The sequence below is a fragment of the Lagopus muta genome, chromosome 6, assembly GCF_023343835.1.
Source record: "Lagopus muta isolate bLagMut1 chromosome 6, bLagMut1 primary, whole genome shotgun sequence".
NCBI lineage: Eukaryota > Metazoa > Chordata > Aves > Galliformes > Phasianidae > Lagopus > Lagopus muta.
Window position 1 is genome coordinate 10,863,923 of NC_064438.1, and position 14,463 is coordinate 10,878,385.

The following is a 14,463-nucleotide window of genomic DNA, read 5'->3' on the forward strand; positions in this document are numbered from 1 at the left end:
TAAATGTCTTCTACTCCCCAACTGATTATGTGCAGGTGTAATAGTTATCTCGAGTGCTTCAGGCCTATTTATCATGGTATCATTTGATATCAAGTATCAAATCGATAAAGTAATGCTTTAGTATTACAGTGCAGAATACATATACTCACAGTGGGGAAGGTTTTCAGGGTACAGAGTGAGTAGAGGAGAATTTGAATTAAGTTCTTGATGTAAAAATGCTTTGAAAGGAGCATGTTTTAAAACTGAAGAAAACATCTCCTGGCCCGTCTGAACTCAGTGATGGTAATTTGATATCTGTCAGTAAAAATAACAGGTGTTTGGGAACTGTTGAGTCACGGCCTGAACCACTGATTGATCACCTGGGGAAAGGACCGGGTCAGCCCTGGGAGCACAGGTGAAGGCAATTCACATGTATGTCTGGAAGGGGTGGAGCCTGGCTGCAGCTCTCCTAGACCTTATTTGAAGGCTGCCTGCCACTGAGGTAGGATCTCTCTTTGAAGATCCTGCATTTGTAGAGTTTTTCCTTGCAAGCCTAGATCTCTAGGTACGGGTGAGCGTTCTTTTCCAATTTGTCTCATTTTCCATTCTACCATGCTAATTTTTCTAACTGTAGCATGAGTATGTTATGGTATTAAGCATAGTAATAATACGTTGAAATGTTTACTATAGAACTTCTTTGTCTTCATCAGAAAATGGAGTATTTGTTACTAAATGAGGCTGAAATTTAATTTTAATGTTTTGTATAATAGAAAATAAGGTTTTTCAAACAACTTACAATATTTGGTATATATTTATTATTAGCTATCAGGATAGTTATGTTTCATAAATTACTGTAAAGATGCATAATACTGTAAATTTTTTTTTTATCTTTAGAAATTCAAAATATGTTCCCTTATAAGGATTTGTCCATCTAAGAAATAAGAAACAAATAATATTTTAAAATACGTAGGCAGAGCCTTCAAAGAAATGCTGTGTAATGCTGTTTATTTAGGATTTTGAGGTTGATTTGGATGTTAAAACCTTAGAAAAAAAGTCATGAAAAAGGATAAGTGCAAAATGATCCTTTCATAGCTATATCCTCCCAGCTTGCAAGGATCAGTGATAGAGGAACCATTTAAGTCAGAGGTACTGCCTGACCTGCTAATGGGGTTATACTCCGTTAACATGTTTAATCCATTTTTGAATGTTTATCCTTTTGACCTCCATAACATCTGGTGGCAATGAATTTCACAGTATGATCATATAATGCATAGAGATGCATGCTGCCTTATGTTGAACCTGCTACCCCATTATTTCCTGGGGGGTTCCTTCATTCTTGTGCTTTCTAAAATAAAAAATAATTGCATCCTCCTGACGTGCTCCACATAATTTTGTTTCTACAGACCTCTATCATAAGCTATCTATTTTTCCAAACTAAGAAATTCTGTGCATACTTTCTTGGCATGGAAACTATTCTAATATTTCTTGTTGACAATCTGTGATGCAAGTATTTATATAAACTAAAAATACAAAGTAATAAATGAGTTGTAAAGAAATAATTGTCTGGAATTCTGCACCATGAGTAAACTGGGTTATATATTTATTGCAATAAAATTCTTTTTCTGGTAAAAGTAATGACATGTTTTAGTGAGACCAATTCTCACTCAGGAAGTATGTAAAACATTTACTTTTGCTAATTGGTTAGGCGAAACTTGGGAGATGTTTGAGTTGCTAGTATCCAGTGCAGATTATTTGTTGTCACTCAGATTCACTGGTTGCATCTTATAGTTAGGACTGTAGATACTCGTTTGAATTAGATGTGACCTAGGTTAAAAACAAAATGAGGAAGTGGAATTATCTGCTTGGTCTTATTGTGAATGGAGGAAAGTTTTCTCTGAAAAAGTTTCTTTTTTTTTTTTTTTTTTTAAAAAAAAGGAAAAAAACAACAATCAAAAAACCACTTAAGTCTATATGTTCTGTTCTAATAAATATAAGCTTATTACTACAATCTTACGCTAGGAGGCGAGAGAAAGGATTCTCCTCTATACAAGTACTTCCTCTCCATAAATGTTTCTCAGAGCACTGAATGAATCTGAAAACTGATGTATCTCATACTTCTGAGTGCTGAGTCTCAATTTTTAATTGCAATTTCTCAGCTGATCTTTAAGCACCCAGATGTCAAAAATCTGGTTTCTATCTCAACATACAGGTCAGGAAAAGACCAGATATGTAAACTGTATCACTTCAGGTAGAACCTTCTTTTTTTTGCCCAATTTAACGGAATAGTCTGGAACCAAAGCAGTTTTTGAGGTGAGCAATGAATGAATGGCGCTCACATGTAAGTTTCCATTGATGTGTAGGGCTTTTTGGTGTGTTGTGTTGTTTGTTTTTTTTCCTGCCTTGTTCCACAATGAAATGTGGTGCAAAAGTGAAAACAAAAGCCTGAAAAATTTTTGTAACAGCTGAGTAATTGTATTGTTAATGATACTAGTGCTGCTTATGAGATTAGGATGGCCAACAGTATTAGTAAAAGTTAGTTTAAAATATTTAACATCATATTTTTCTATTGAAAACTATATTTTCATTGAAATCAAAATGTTGTATGGGCATATCTATTTTGCCAGTATCTGCTGCGTGAGAAATAAAAATTCTTTTTTAGCCTTAGAGATTCTGATGATAGTATAATAATAATTTTTCCCTTAGGGGAAATGCACCCTTTTAATTGTACACTTTGTGTTTCTTCAAAATTTGCATTTAGTTAAAAATTCTGTCTTAAAAATTGTATTATTATATTAATTACAATTTTACTTTTTTAATAATTGAACTGTAGTTGCAACTGGAGCAGCAATATTGCTACATGGGTAATGTGCTTTGCAAGGTGCGTTAAGAAGGGATGTTCTGAGGGACAGAAAACACTGCCAGAAAAGCGAGTGTCTTTTCAATGAATATGTTTACTCCTTATTTAAAATTTCTTACGTGATTTTGAATTTTGTTGAGAGACTGAAAATCATGTTGTTGTTTTATCAGGAGTACACATGTACTCTGTTGTAATGTGGCTATCTATTTCTGGAATGCTGCATATGGATCACTACAAAACCCAACAGTGATTTACAGATACAAATAACATAAAATTAAAACTTTAACCCCTTTGAAGAAGGTGCTGGTAAAATATTGGTAGTTTGTGAATGATGAGATGAGAACATGTTTAAATTTCTTTAAAATTGTTTCTGACAGAATTCAGCATTTGTAGCAGTACTAAGATTGCCAAGTGTCAGAAGTCAAAGTAGATTCCAAAGCTTTTTTTTTTTTTTTCCAATATCTTATAGGTGTTTTGGATTGAGCTCTTACTGAAAAGAGGCTGAAAACAAGACTGCTGGGAGAGCAAAGAAGCTTTGAATTTCTTGCCTGCTTAATTCCAATTCATTTGTCTTTTCTGGATCCTGAATTCCAGGAAGGTAAGAGAAAATTGCTGTGGATCAGCCTTGTAGAGAAAGTGGTTAAGGTAGCTAGAAAAACTGGATTATTACTACCAGTGCACAATTCTCTTGTTCTTTCAATTTCACTCCAAGAACTGACGGTTCCTTAAAATCTGGCTGGCTACCAAGGGTACAATCAAACATCTGTGCACCAGATGCATGGAACATTTTGTCCAGCTGTGTTACTGCAGCTGCATCTCCAGAACACTACATATGTCAATTGCTCTGACCAGCAGGCGCTGGGAATACTATCGATAGGAATTACACTACAGAATATATATAAACACTACTGAATATATATATATAAACCATTTTTCCTATGGGTATGTTTGAGCGTCTAATCTTAGCTGGTGTGTATTCCCTTTAAAATGTCTCTTGTATTTCCAAGGGTAGAGCTACTACAGCAACAGTTCCTAGCAGTTCCCAATTTGGAATTTTTTTGCTTGCAAGGAAAAAGTTACATCAATGTTAAAAAGTTACAGATACACTCATTCAATTTGGAGTTAATGAATTATTATTATCGAAGTTCTTTATCTTCAGTAAATACCTGTGTCCAAACTCACTGTTTTATGGAACACAGTGAAACACCTTTAAAATTTAACCGCATGTAAATATGTTGCAAATTTAAAACTATTTGTGGATCATATATAGAGAAAATGCATTGAAATAGGCGTAATCAAAACTTTCTAAAATAGCTTCACGTTATGAAAAAAGAGCAGAAATTTGCAAGGAGAAATTGATATAAAATCAATGTTTCACTAGTCTGCTTGTACCAAACTATTTAGACATCTGTAGATAGTAATTGTTGATTGTGTTTTACTAAAATCTATTTAGTTTTGATTTAGCGCTCTCACTTTTTGTTTTTGGACTTGCTTTCTCTCCATCTTATTCTTCCAATAGTAATAGCTAAACTTTAGGCACATCTTGCCCTGTGTATTTGCTTTTACTGACACTGTCAAGAACAGAAGAGCCTTGTTGTATCAGGAGACATAAACAAGATAAAACACATTTATTTTCTTTGACTTAAATCGTAGGCAATGTTATCTAGGCTCTGAACTTAGTTTGTATCCAAATAATAATGGGAAGCAAACTGAAACATTTTTGATTCCATTCCAGGCCTCTTAGTAGCAAATATTTCTCCACAGAAGAAATGTGGTCAAGGCTGTTTTTTCGTTCGTATGTCTTATGTTTCTCCCCCCTTTCTCTCTAGCGTACTAGAAATTTCTTTCCAAAAAGCAGAATCCTGTCTTTCTAGCAAATAATTCATACTGAAACTGGTAGCTGCTTTTGTGCTGGTTTATATGCTGAGCTTTCTGAATCCAGAGTATAGGAAGACAACTGTGATTCTCTTGGGTTTTCTAATGTGGTTAAAATTACTCATATGTTAATAAGAGAGAATCAGCTCCATTAACATGATTGGTTAAATTATATTAACTTTTTAAAGTTAGGGAGAAGAGAAGCTGATAGTGTTAGTCATTATCACATTATTAATCATTTTACTGCAGTGGAAATTTGTTTTCTGTATTTTAGTTTTAAGTGACATTCAAGAAGACAATATATTCTGTAAATTTAAGCCTACTCCATGTCTGAGCTGACAAACATGTACAAAACAATTCTGAGATAAAATTACTCCATTTAGAATGAATGCGGAGAACAGAACTTGAAATACAAGATTAGTGTTTTCACTGAAGTTATGCTATACCTGTACATCAGAATATTCTGTGATGGTTTTTCACTGGTTTTAAACTACACCAGTAACTCTTGCCTTTTTTTTTTTTTTTAAGAGGTTTTTTTTTCACCTCCCTTCATTTCCTTTGAGTCCTTCTTGCAAGTAAAAGGCAGTGAAATTGTGTGAAAGTTTTCTTTTATTTCTGAAACTTTTTGTTCTTTTAATATGACGGCTATTTAGGACCTGTGCACTGCTGAGCTTCTAAGATGAAGCATACTGACAAAACTCTAGAACGTCCAGCTCTGTCAGATACGCAAGAGTGTTCAAGAGTTACCACTGAAAGAATTGATGGGCAGATTCAAATAATCAGAAAATAACAATTAGGTGGAAGGTTACCTCACCAAATGTTCTTGAAAGGTCTGTCTTTTTATCACTTTGTGCTATCATAGAGTTCTATTCCCTTTTGAAACTTTTGAGTGATCTGCTGCCTATTACAAATATTAAGAGCTGCTAAAAGCTTTCTTTGATGCAAGTGCTGAACTTTTTCCTCCTAGAAGATATAATGTAACTTCCTTGTAGAATGATCACAATCTCTAGAATATTTGCTTGTGTTTTTGTGCAAAAGGAGTCATAAATACGAGATGCAGTGATAGATGTTTGATTTGGTTCTATATTTCGTCATTTTTTGTTCATCCATGTTCAAATCTTTGTAAAACCCCATGTTTATTTTTTTTTTTATACCGGTGCACCATGGGCATCTACCTATTATTTCCTCTGAGACAGAATTTTTGAAATCAAGTATCACACACATCTAGCGCTTGCATTTTCTGTCCCTTCATGCCTTCACTTTCCTAAGGTTCTTCTTGACAATATCTTATGCCTATTTTTTTCTACCTCCCATGCCTCTTTTGCTATGTGATACTAATCTTGGCCTCTCATAAAATAAGATCAGTTTCATGTGAATAAGGACAGAACTTGTGGATATTAATAGGTTTTATTTTAGAAAGAGGTACGTTATCCTGAATTTTGAACAAGAGTACTACTGTGGTATTTGTTGTTTTTGATTTTCCAGATGTGAATCTATTAGCTGGGCAACCAAACCATGAATATTTCACTTTTATTTTTTAAATACTATTTGCATCTTGCTTATAAAATCAGCAACGTGGTCTGTTTCATTTTCTTCCTCCGCTGTTCTGTTGATCTAAGCCCTGCAAACATCAGAGATGTGTTCTGTATTATGTGCCAGTGTCAAAAGACAGTTAGACAACACGTAGTTCCATTACCATACCAGTAATCATTCACCCGTGGGACATATGATTGAATATAGTGGGATTAGGCAAATGGTTCAAGCTAGGGATGTTCTTTTAGGCCTGAATTAAAGGCAGCTGTTCTATCTTAGATTTCTAAAAGGGTTTAGTTTTCATATTAAGCAACTTATTTTTGTAGCACTCTGTATAATGTATTATAACCGTTAGAGTTCACTTACCAGAAGTTCTTTGTAATACTTTAGTGTCATCCTGCTGTAAGCAAAGGAGTTCTATTTTTAAACTGTGGTACATGTTTCTCCTTGTCATTGCTTCTTTTTCTTTTTTTCTCCTGTACCGTAGTACTGTGATCTGTGATTAACATCATGCCCTTGTAATCCAACATTCGCACTATATAGATGACATTTGCCTTTAACACATTTCATAGAAGGGCAAGTTCTACTTTGTAGAGAGTGTCACTTATTCAGAACTGAGGAAATTAATTTATTTGGTCAAAGGTTCCCAGGTCTTCAGATTGTTGTTTTTTTTTTTTTTTAACATCTTGAGAATGAAATTCCTTTTTTACTGCAGAGGACTCAGGTATTGGATTATTATGTTTTCTTCTGCTTTATTTTTGTATTTATTTCCAATCTGTTTTTCTTAAAAAAGACCAAAGAGATAGTAGTAATAAAGATTGAAGATGACATATTGTGTCATCTTTAAGCAGATACAAATTGTTGTCTTGAGGTTTAGCAGAGTCTAAATATCATTGTTCTCTAATGAAAGCTCACTAGACAGTGAGAACTGTGTTGATTGTTTCAGTGTTGTGCTTCACAAATTTAAAAAGAAAAAGCTACAATGACAGCAACGCCAAAGCTGTGATATAATTGTTTAGCCCTACCAATTCCTACTTGTTTTCTGTTTCTTTTCAATTCTCTGACTCTCCTCAAACTAGTCCCAAATAGAATTTGGTAATAAAGATTGCATGAGCATAAATGACATGAACTGATCGAAACCGAGTGAAATGTAATATTGATAATTCAGAAAATAAAAACTGTGCTTTTGTACACAGACTGAGTGCCATTATAAAATAGGTTATATTAGGGATTAAATTATTTGTACATAAATCTTATGTCGCTGTTTCAGTACCATTTGATGAATGGGACCTCTAACATTAATGGCATGCATTACTTAAACAAAAATTCATAATCTCACACCTAGTGCTCAGGATAGAATCATATGTAGTCTTAAAAGGAATAATTTGTATTAAGCAAAACATGCAGGTATTCTTGATAACTGAAATGGTACTGCATTGTACACAAGATAGAAGAATTATGTTCTAGGAAAATTCAGTTTTTAAATCTATTTTAGTTACACATTTGAATAAAAATACAAGAAAATCATTGTATTACAAAGCATTTCAGTACTATATCAAAACAACATTAACATCCAGTTTTATTTCTATTGAGTCTGTAACTCAGCTTAAAAAAAATGAAAGAATCTATTTCCAGTAGCAGATCAATATCTGTAAATCACATTTTCTGAGTATTCAGCCTGCAAGTCCTGCTTTAATGACTGATTTGACAGAGATCGCTTTTCCCTAAAGCATTTTACATGAATGATAATTTGCCATCGCAACAATTTTAGGAAAGTTAAGAAAAACTAAACCAAAATATTTTCATAACATTTTGTTGTTCTATTAAAACGTATGGTTCTATTGTAGTATTTGAAGAACATTACCTTCAGTTTTAAAGTACTTTAAGACCACAAAATAGTGTAAGTCTGAACAAAATTACTTATTCTGAAATTGAATAAAACAATTATTTCAGACCAAAACACCAACTTATTCAACTTGGATTGGCATGAATTTTTAAAATTGATTTGAAATGTAACTAATTTTTTTCTTATTCAGACTAAGTAATGCATATAAACATCATTTATTTGCAGGACTTACAAACTTCAAGACCTGCGCAAAGCAGATTACACTTTGGTTTTCCACATCATTAGAATCTAGCTAGGAATAATATTTCCATTTTTTTCTGTGGTTTGCAAGTCTATCATATTAAGAAGATTAGAAAAAAATTTGAAGTGTTATCAGTAACTGCCTAGGTTTTTCTAGTAGCTTTACTTCAGATTATTGCAATCCATGCTGTGAATTGGAACTTTGTTACAGCTCTTCACAGTTTGTGATCTACAATATCTAGGGGAATTAATTCTTCCTTAGTGTTAGTATGCACTGATCACTTTTCCCAGCAGGATTCTCTGGGCTGATACTCATGCTTTCTACCACTTGATTTTCTACCTGGTCCAGACTGTCCAATTAACTAGTCCTGTTTCTGAATACTTTCTCCAATGTCAGATATATCTTACAGTTCTAAGAACATATTACTTCTCTATAAGGGACTGCAGCAAGTGTATCCGATTCAGACATAAAACAGTCTGCCAAACTTGTAAACTTTCTGAAAGTTCTTTTTAGTCACATTCTTATCTTATTTTGCAAAAGCAGACCTGTGATTATTATCTAAATTTATTTAGACTTTTAATTGTGCTGTTATAAAATATTGTTGACCTTTTTTTTTTTAATCATGAGCTGTGGTGTGCTGTACATTTTTTTACTTCAGGGCTAACTCTGTGTGTGTGTGGATGTCTTCTTTGTTTCTCACTTGCTCTTCTCAGAATACTCTTGTGTTTCCTTTGCACCAAGAACTGGTCTTTGAGGAATCTTGATGTCACATGATTATTTGCATCTTGGCTTTCCCTCTATAGGCTTGCATTCTGTTCAAGCCACTGGCAGCTAGCTTTTCTCTGGTTTTTACATACTGCTGGAAGGCAAAAAAAAAAAAAAAAAAAAAACTAGTTTCATCCAGACAGCACTGTGAGGATGAGTTGCATAAAATCACTTTAAAAAAAAAAAAAAAAAGATTTCTTCTAAACATATGCCACCATCTATTAAAGGCATTTCTAGGATGTAAAAATACTATACCATTTCAGAAAATAGTTTGTGGTATGAAAAAACTACATTCAAAAATATAAATTTTGTATATTTTATGACTTTAAAATGGATGAAGTGGCGTATATGTTACTACTAGAAATTAGAAGAAATAAGTTGTCTTAAATTGAGCAGTCATATTCACATAGAAATGCAAAGTGTTTTTTATTGATATTCTTCAGAGTCTTCATTTGGATTTTTTCACTTCACACTAAATATCATTAAGCTGCTAGTGGCTGCAAATCTTCTATGCAAGAACAGGAGGTAACTGCTTTTCCCCATCAGTGAAGGCATGTTTGCATTTTTGTTTAATAACAACTTTGATCCTTCTACTGTTGGCAATGGTCATTGAGAAATCCTGACATAAAGAAGGTATCTGCAAGATAAAGTTCTACAAGGGATGATTAGCAGCACTTAAGTTTTCTTTTTGTTGAAAGGAAGAATCCCTGATTGAACAGTGCATTGAATGATATGACAAGCAAGTACTTGATCCCTGTCCAGCTGGAAAGGAATTGTATTCATCAGCAGCTTTTTAGCTAAGGATGTCTTTATATTTTCACTCTTTGTTTGAGTCTCTCCAGATCCTCCCTTTACTTCATGTCAGCACTATATAGTAGGTATGCCAAGTGGTTTTGAAATTTAAATTACAGTCTCTTTTTCAGATGTTATTGGAAAGAACATGTAATTTATAACCACGTGTTAGGAGTACAGGATGTTCATGGTTCACTGCCAATTCTTCTTTTGTAAAGTTAATAAAACTTTCATAAAACACTTATACACTTGTATATTTCATGGTAAAGATTTTTTTATCTCATAGGCTAATGTAAAGATTTATTAAAAACATTTTTTTGTTAAGAGGAGTGTCAATAGTTTGCAGCTGAGTGTAATTTTGAATTCCCAGTAGATGACTGAAAATGACACTAACAGCTTTGTTGATTTAGCACTAAAAATAAAGGATTCTTTCAAATGATATAAAGCTCTAATACCCTGAGTGCGCTGAAATACACTTGAGAACCTTAAGTAGAGTTGCAGTCAAATGTTTGCCAGCACTACAGATTCCGGTGAACAAGCGTTAGCATGCTTGTTGGCATTGACACATTGGACTCCCACCTAAAAATGAATGTGAAGGATTGAGGTACTGCAGTAACAAGAGAATCTGATCTGTCTAAATATGGAATTGTCAGACCTTTGGATAATGTCATGACATAAGCTTTAGTAAGACCTTGTGACATCATTTTGACTAATTTCTCCCCTCCACCCCAAAAATTGATTACTTGGAGTAATCGGTAGGAACCTAAAACTACTTCTGTCTGATAGCCATGAAGAGGTATTGTGAAAGGAGTTGATAGTTTTATGCCAGCTCCTACATCGTGGTTCTTTGCTCTTTTTTTCTGATGTGATAATTGATAGCTTTGCTGGCAGTCTTGGCAAAGAAGCTGAGGATTAACTAGCCCAAGAGAAAACTTTCCTAGTCTCTTAAGTGAGAAAGAGATATGTTGGCCAGGAGAATGGAAGAGTTTGAAGTGCTCCTGCTGTACAATGGAGTACTATGGAGAAATACCATACGATGTTTTCCTCCGTTTTTGAATAGTCTTTCTTCAAACTGAGTATGTGGAGCCATATACTGTGCATCTATGTCTTTCTTCAGCTTCTTTTTCATTTGTAATCTGGAACAGATCAGATAATTTAGTGATTAAAATATTTTTCCACAATATTGCTCCTAACCTGTACCACTATGTCAGTTTAAAAAGTTTTCAACGCTCAACACTGCTATAAATAACTGCACAAAAAGTGAGACCCAGGCTTTGGTCTAGATATAGCACTGGAGTTGGTAACAATTGGAAGCAGTGATGAATTTTTTCACTTGTAGGATCCAGTTAATTAAACAGTCTGTCTTAATGGGAAATTGACAAATTCTCTCTTAATCTGGTAGCTACTGCTATAGAGACACGTAATGGTTTTCCATTTATTCTAAGCCTGCCAACATTTGATGTTTCATCTGTATGTTGTGACTTCCATAGTACCTTTTTGCTGTCTTTAGTGGCTTTTTAAAAAACAAAAAAAAAACCAAAAAAAAAAAACCACAAAATGATACTGTCCTGAACCTCAAGTGGCTAATTTGGAGAATAGAAAGGCTGCTTGGAGTAACATTTGGAAGATAAATACCTGTGAATGGTAGCAGTAATAATATCTATAAATTAGACAATTAGAGCTGTGAGTACTGTGGCACTGAATACTGTATCATATAGATTGATTTAGAGAAGTAAGAATTTGTTGTATTTTTCATTTTATCTGGCATATGTGATAAAAAATAAAATAGAGTGTAGATCCTTAGAGAATCAATTAGTGTGCATAGAAATAAGGAGGTAATTATATAGAGGGTGTTAAAGAAAAAATAGTTGAAAACTGAATATGTTTATGAAACAACATTGAGTGACTGCTAATTCTTGACCTAGATCATACAGTGGTCACAGATTTTAATAAAATCAAGTTTTCAAAGTATATTACCCATAGCTTATGAAATGGTGAAAATTTGTATGAAGAAGGGCTTACATAAATTTCTCAGATTATCCTCCCAATAGAATGTTTGGAATGCACATGCACAGACTTAACAGAAAATAAGCTATGTTTTAGACCATAAGTTGGCAAAGTGATTTTGTTTTTTCTTCTGCAAGACTGGTTTCCCAGATTCAGGGGAAAAAAAAAAAACTTATAGAACCACAGAATTGTTTGGGTTGAAAAGGATCTTAAAGATTATTCACTTCCAAGTACCCTGCAGGGACACCTCCCACTAGACCAAGTTGCCCGAAGCCCCATTTAACCTGGCCTTAAATGGCTCCAGGCATGGGATATCTATGGCTTCTCCATGCAGCCTGTTCCAATGCCACACTGCCCTCATAGTGAAAAATAAATATGTTCCTAATGTGTAATCTCAACCTACTCTCTTTTAGTTTAAATCCCTTACTTCTTGTCCTATCACTACATTGCCTGTTAGAGTCTCTCCCTTCCTTTCACGTAGGCCCTATTTTGGTACAAGAAGGCTGCTGTAAGATCTTCATGGAGCCTTCTCTTCTACAGACTCAACAACCCCAGCTTTTGCAGCCTGTCTTCATAGGAGAGTTGTTTCAAGCTTTTGATTGTCTTTTTGGCTCTTTTCTGGTCCTGCTTCAATAGATCCATGTCTTTCAATTCTGGACCACGACACAAGACTGCAGTACTCCGAGGTGGAGTCTCATGAGAGCTGTTATGAGAATACTGCCCTGCCTGTCCTACCAAACTTAGCCATACTAAGCAGAGTGTCCTGGAACAATTTTACTCAGATGGAAATGTAGCATAAACTCAACATTCAGAATTTTTGGAAGCACTGATGTTAATTGATTAAAAATAGGATATTCTCTGCAAGGAGAAGTTCCACACAGATGTGTGCAAGAACCTCTTTACGGTAAGGTGACGGAGCACTGGAACAGGCTGCCCGGGGCGGTTGTGGAGTCTCCTTCTCTGGAGATGTTCAAGACCCGCCTGGGCGCCTACTTGTGTGACCTGGTGTAGGGAGCCTGCTTTGGCAGTGGGGTTGAACTCAATCTCTGGAGGTCCCTTCTAACCCCTATGATTCTGTGATTCTGTTATCTGTGAGATGAGTACCAATTTTTTTCTAAATTTCCAAATTTTTCAATGCCCATCTCTATGCCTCCAACTGATCAAGTATGTCTGTATTTTCTTCATCTTCAAGCAATCTCATCAGCTTTCCAAAAAGACATTTGTTAGGCAGATTTACTACAATAGTGTCTTGTGAAAAGTGAAATATAAAATATTACAGCTGATATCTCATGAGTGCATTATTAACGTTGAGCAGGTGGTAGAGGGGAGGGATGAGTGGACCTCAGTGTAAAAGAGCAGCAATAAAGTAGAATTTCTTCTTTGTGACCTGAACAAAAAATTGCTCACAGATACTGATAAATCTACATTCATACAAAAGTCTGTTGCTTTCTGGAGTGATAATTTCACTGTACATAATGGGGCAAAGTAAGCTGAGTGTTGTCCTCGTAATTTTCCATGAAGACTTCGTGCCTTCTTTATTTTACTTCATCTTCCTTGATTGCTGGAGACCTTTGGGAGGAGTCTGCCATCAATCAAGTGTTGATATTTCTCTTCTCAACAGCATCTCATACTAAGCCCTGGGCAGGCTGCATGGCATATTATTTTCTTGCTGTGGTTACCTCTGCCCAACTGATATCTTTAGTTTGGGTGAATACGAGATCATTGTCTACTAACAAAAACTGTAGGACTATAAATACTAAAGGACAAATGAAACACATCAGGTGAAATTCTTCTCAATTACATAAACTTGCTTGTGCTTGTACGGACTTATCTAAGTATTCACTCAAAATATCTTAAGGTGGTTTGATTTTTTTTTTTTCCTGTTATAAAGTATGTAAGAAGATTAAAGCATGTACGCATTCTTCCCTTTTATTCATGTCAAAATGAAATTGATAATTGCCAGTTTTTAACCAGCTCTAAAGATGCTTTCACAGCCTTCCCTTTGCAGAAGATTACTTATTGTTGCCTTTGATGTTGACATTATTTAATAGAGATCTTTTTTTCTTTATGAATTGTTTCAACTTGCTCTCGCTGTCTTCAATTTAATGAAGCTTTCGAGAAGGAAACTGTAAACAAATGAGATAGGATGGTTTAGGAAGAATGTGAATTGTATTCTTTAGGAAGGATTGTTTATGATGATGGTTTTGTAATATGTAAAACATATGGACCACCAGAAATCAAAATGTCAGAGCTTAGGTCTTTGATTTATTATTTCGTGTAATTTAAATTTTATTCCCATTTCTTTTTTCCTTCCTCTTTCTTTTAAATATTTCACTATTAGTAGCAATAGTATGGTTCTGAACAAGGTCGATAACAGTTATAGGACTATGCTAGTCATCGAACGTACTGAAAGAAGGATATGAACAGTCATGTTCTTAACAGCTTACTTGGGATTCGAGTTTTTGCAGGGGAAAAGGACCATGAAGTCTATGCAATTTTTCTAATGATCTCTTAAAAATGTGTAAGCAAGCTCAACCATGATATAGCTCTCCTGATTCTTACTCTAAA

At 34.5% G+C, this 14,463-nt stretch overlaps 1 long non-coding RNA gene across 2 annotated transcripts in view; it reads left to right on the forward strand.

The window, feature by feature from the left end:
• The first annotated feature begins 481 nt into the window (after nucleotides 1–481).
• Nucleotides 482–14,463, forward strand: part of LOC125694491 (uncharacterized) — a 111,011-nt gene continuing 97,029 nt past the window's right edge. For both annotated transcript variants that reach the window (XR_007377581.1, XR_007377582.1), the window contains exons 1-2: nucleotides 482–544; nucleotides 3,306–3,434. This is a non-coding gene — a long non-coding RNA (uncharacterized LOC125694491). The remainder of the gene's footprint in view (nucleotides 545–3,305; nucleotides 3,435–14,463) is intronic.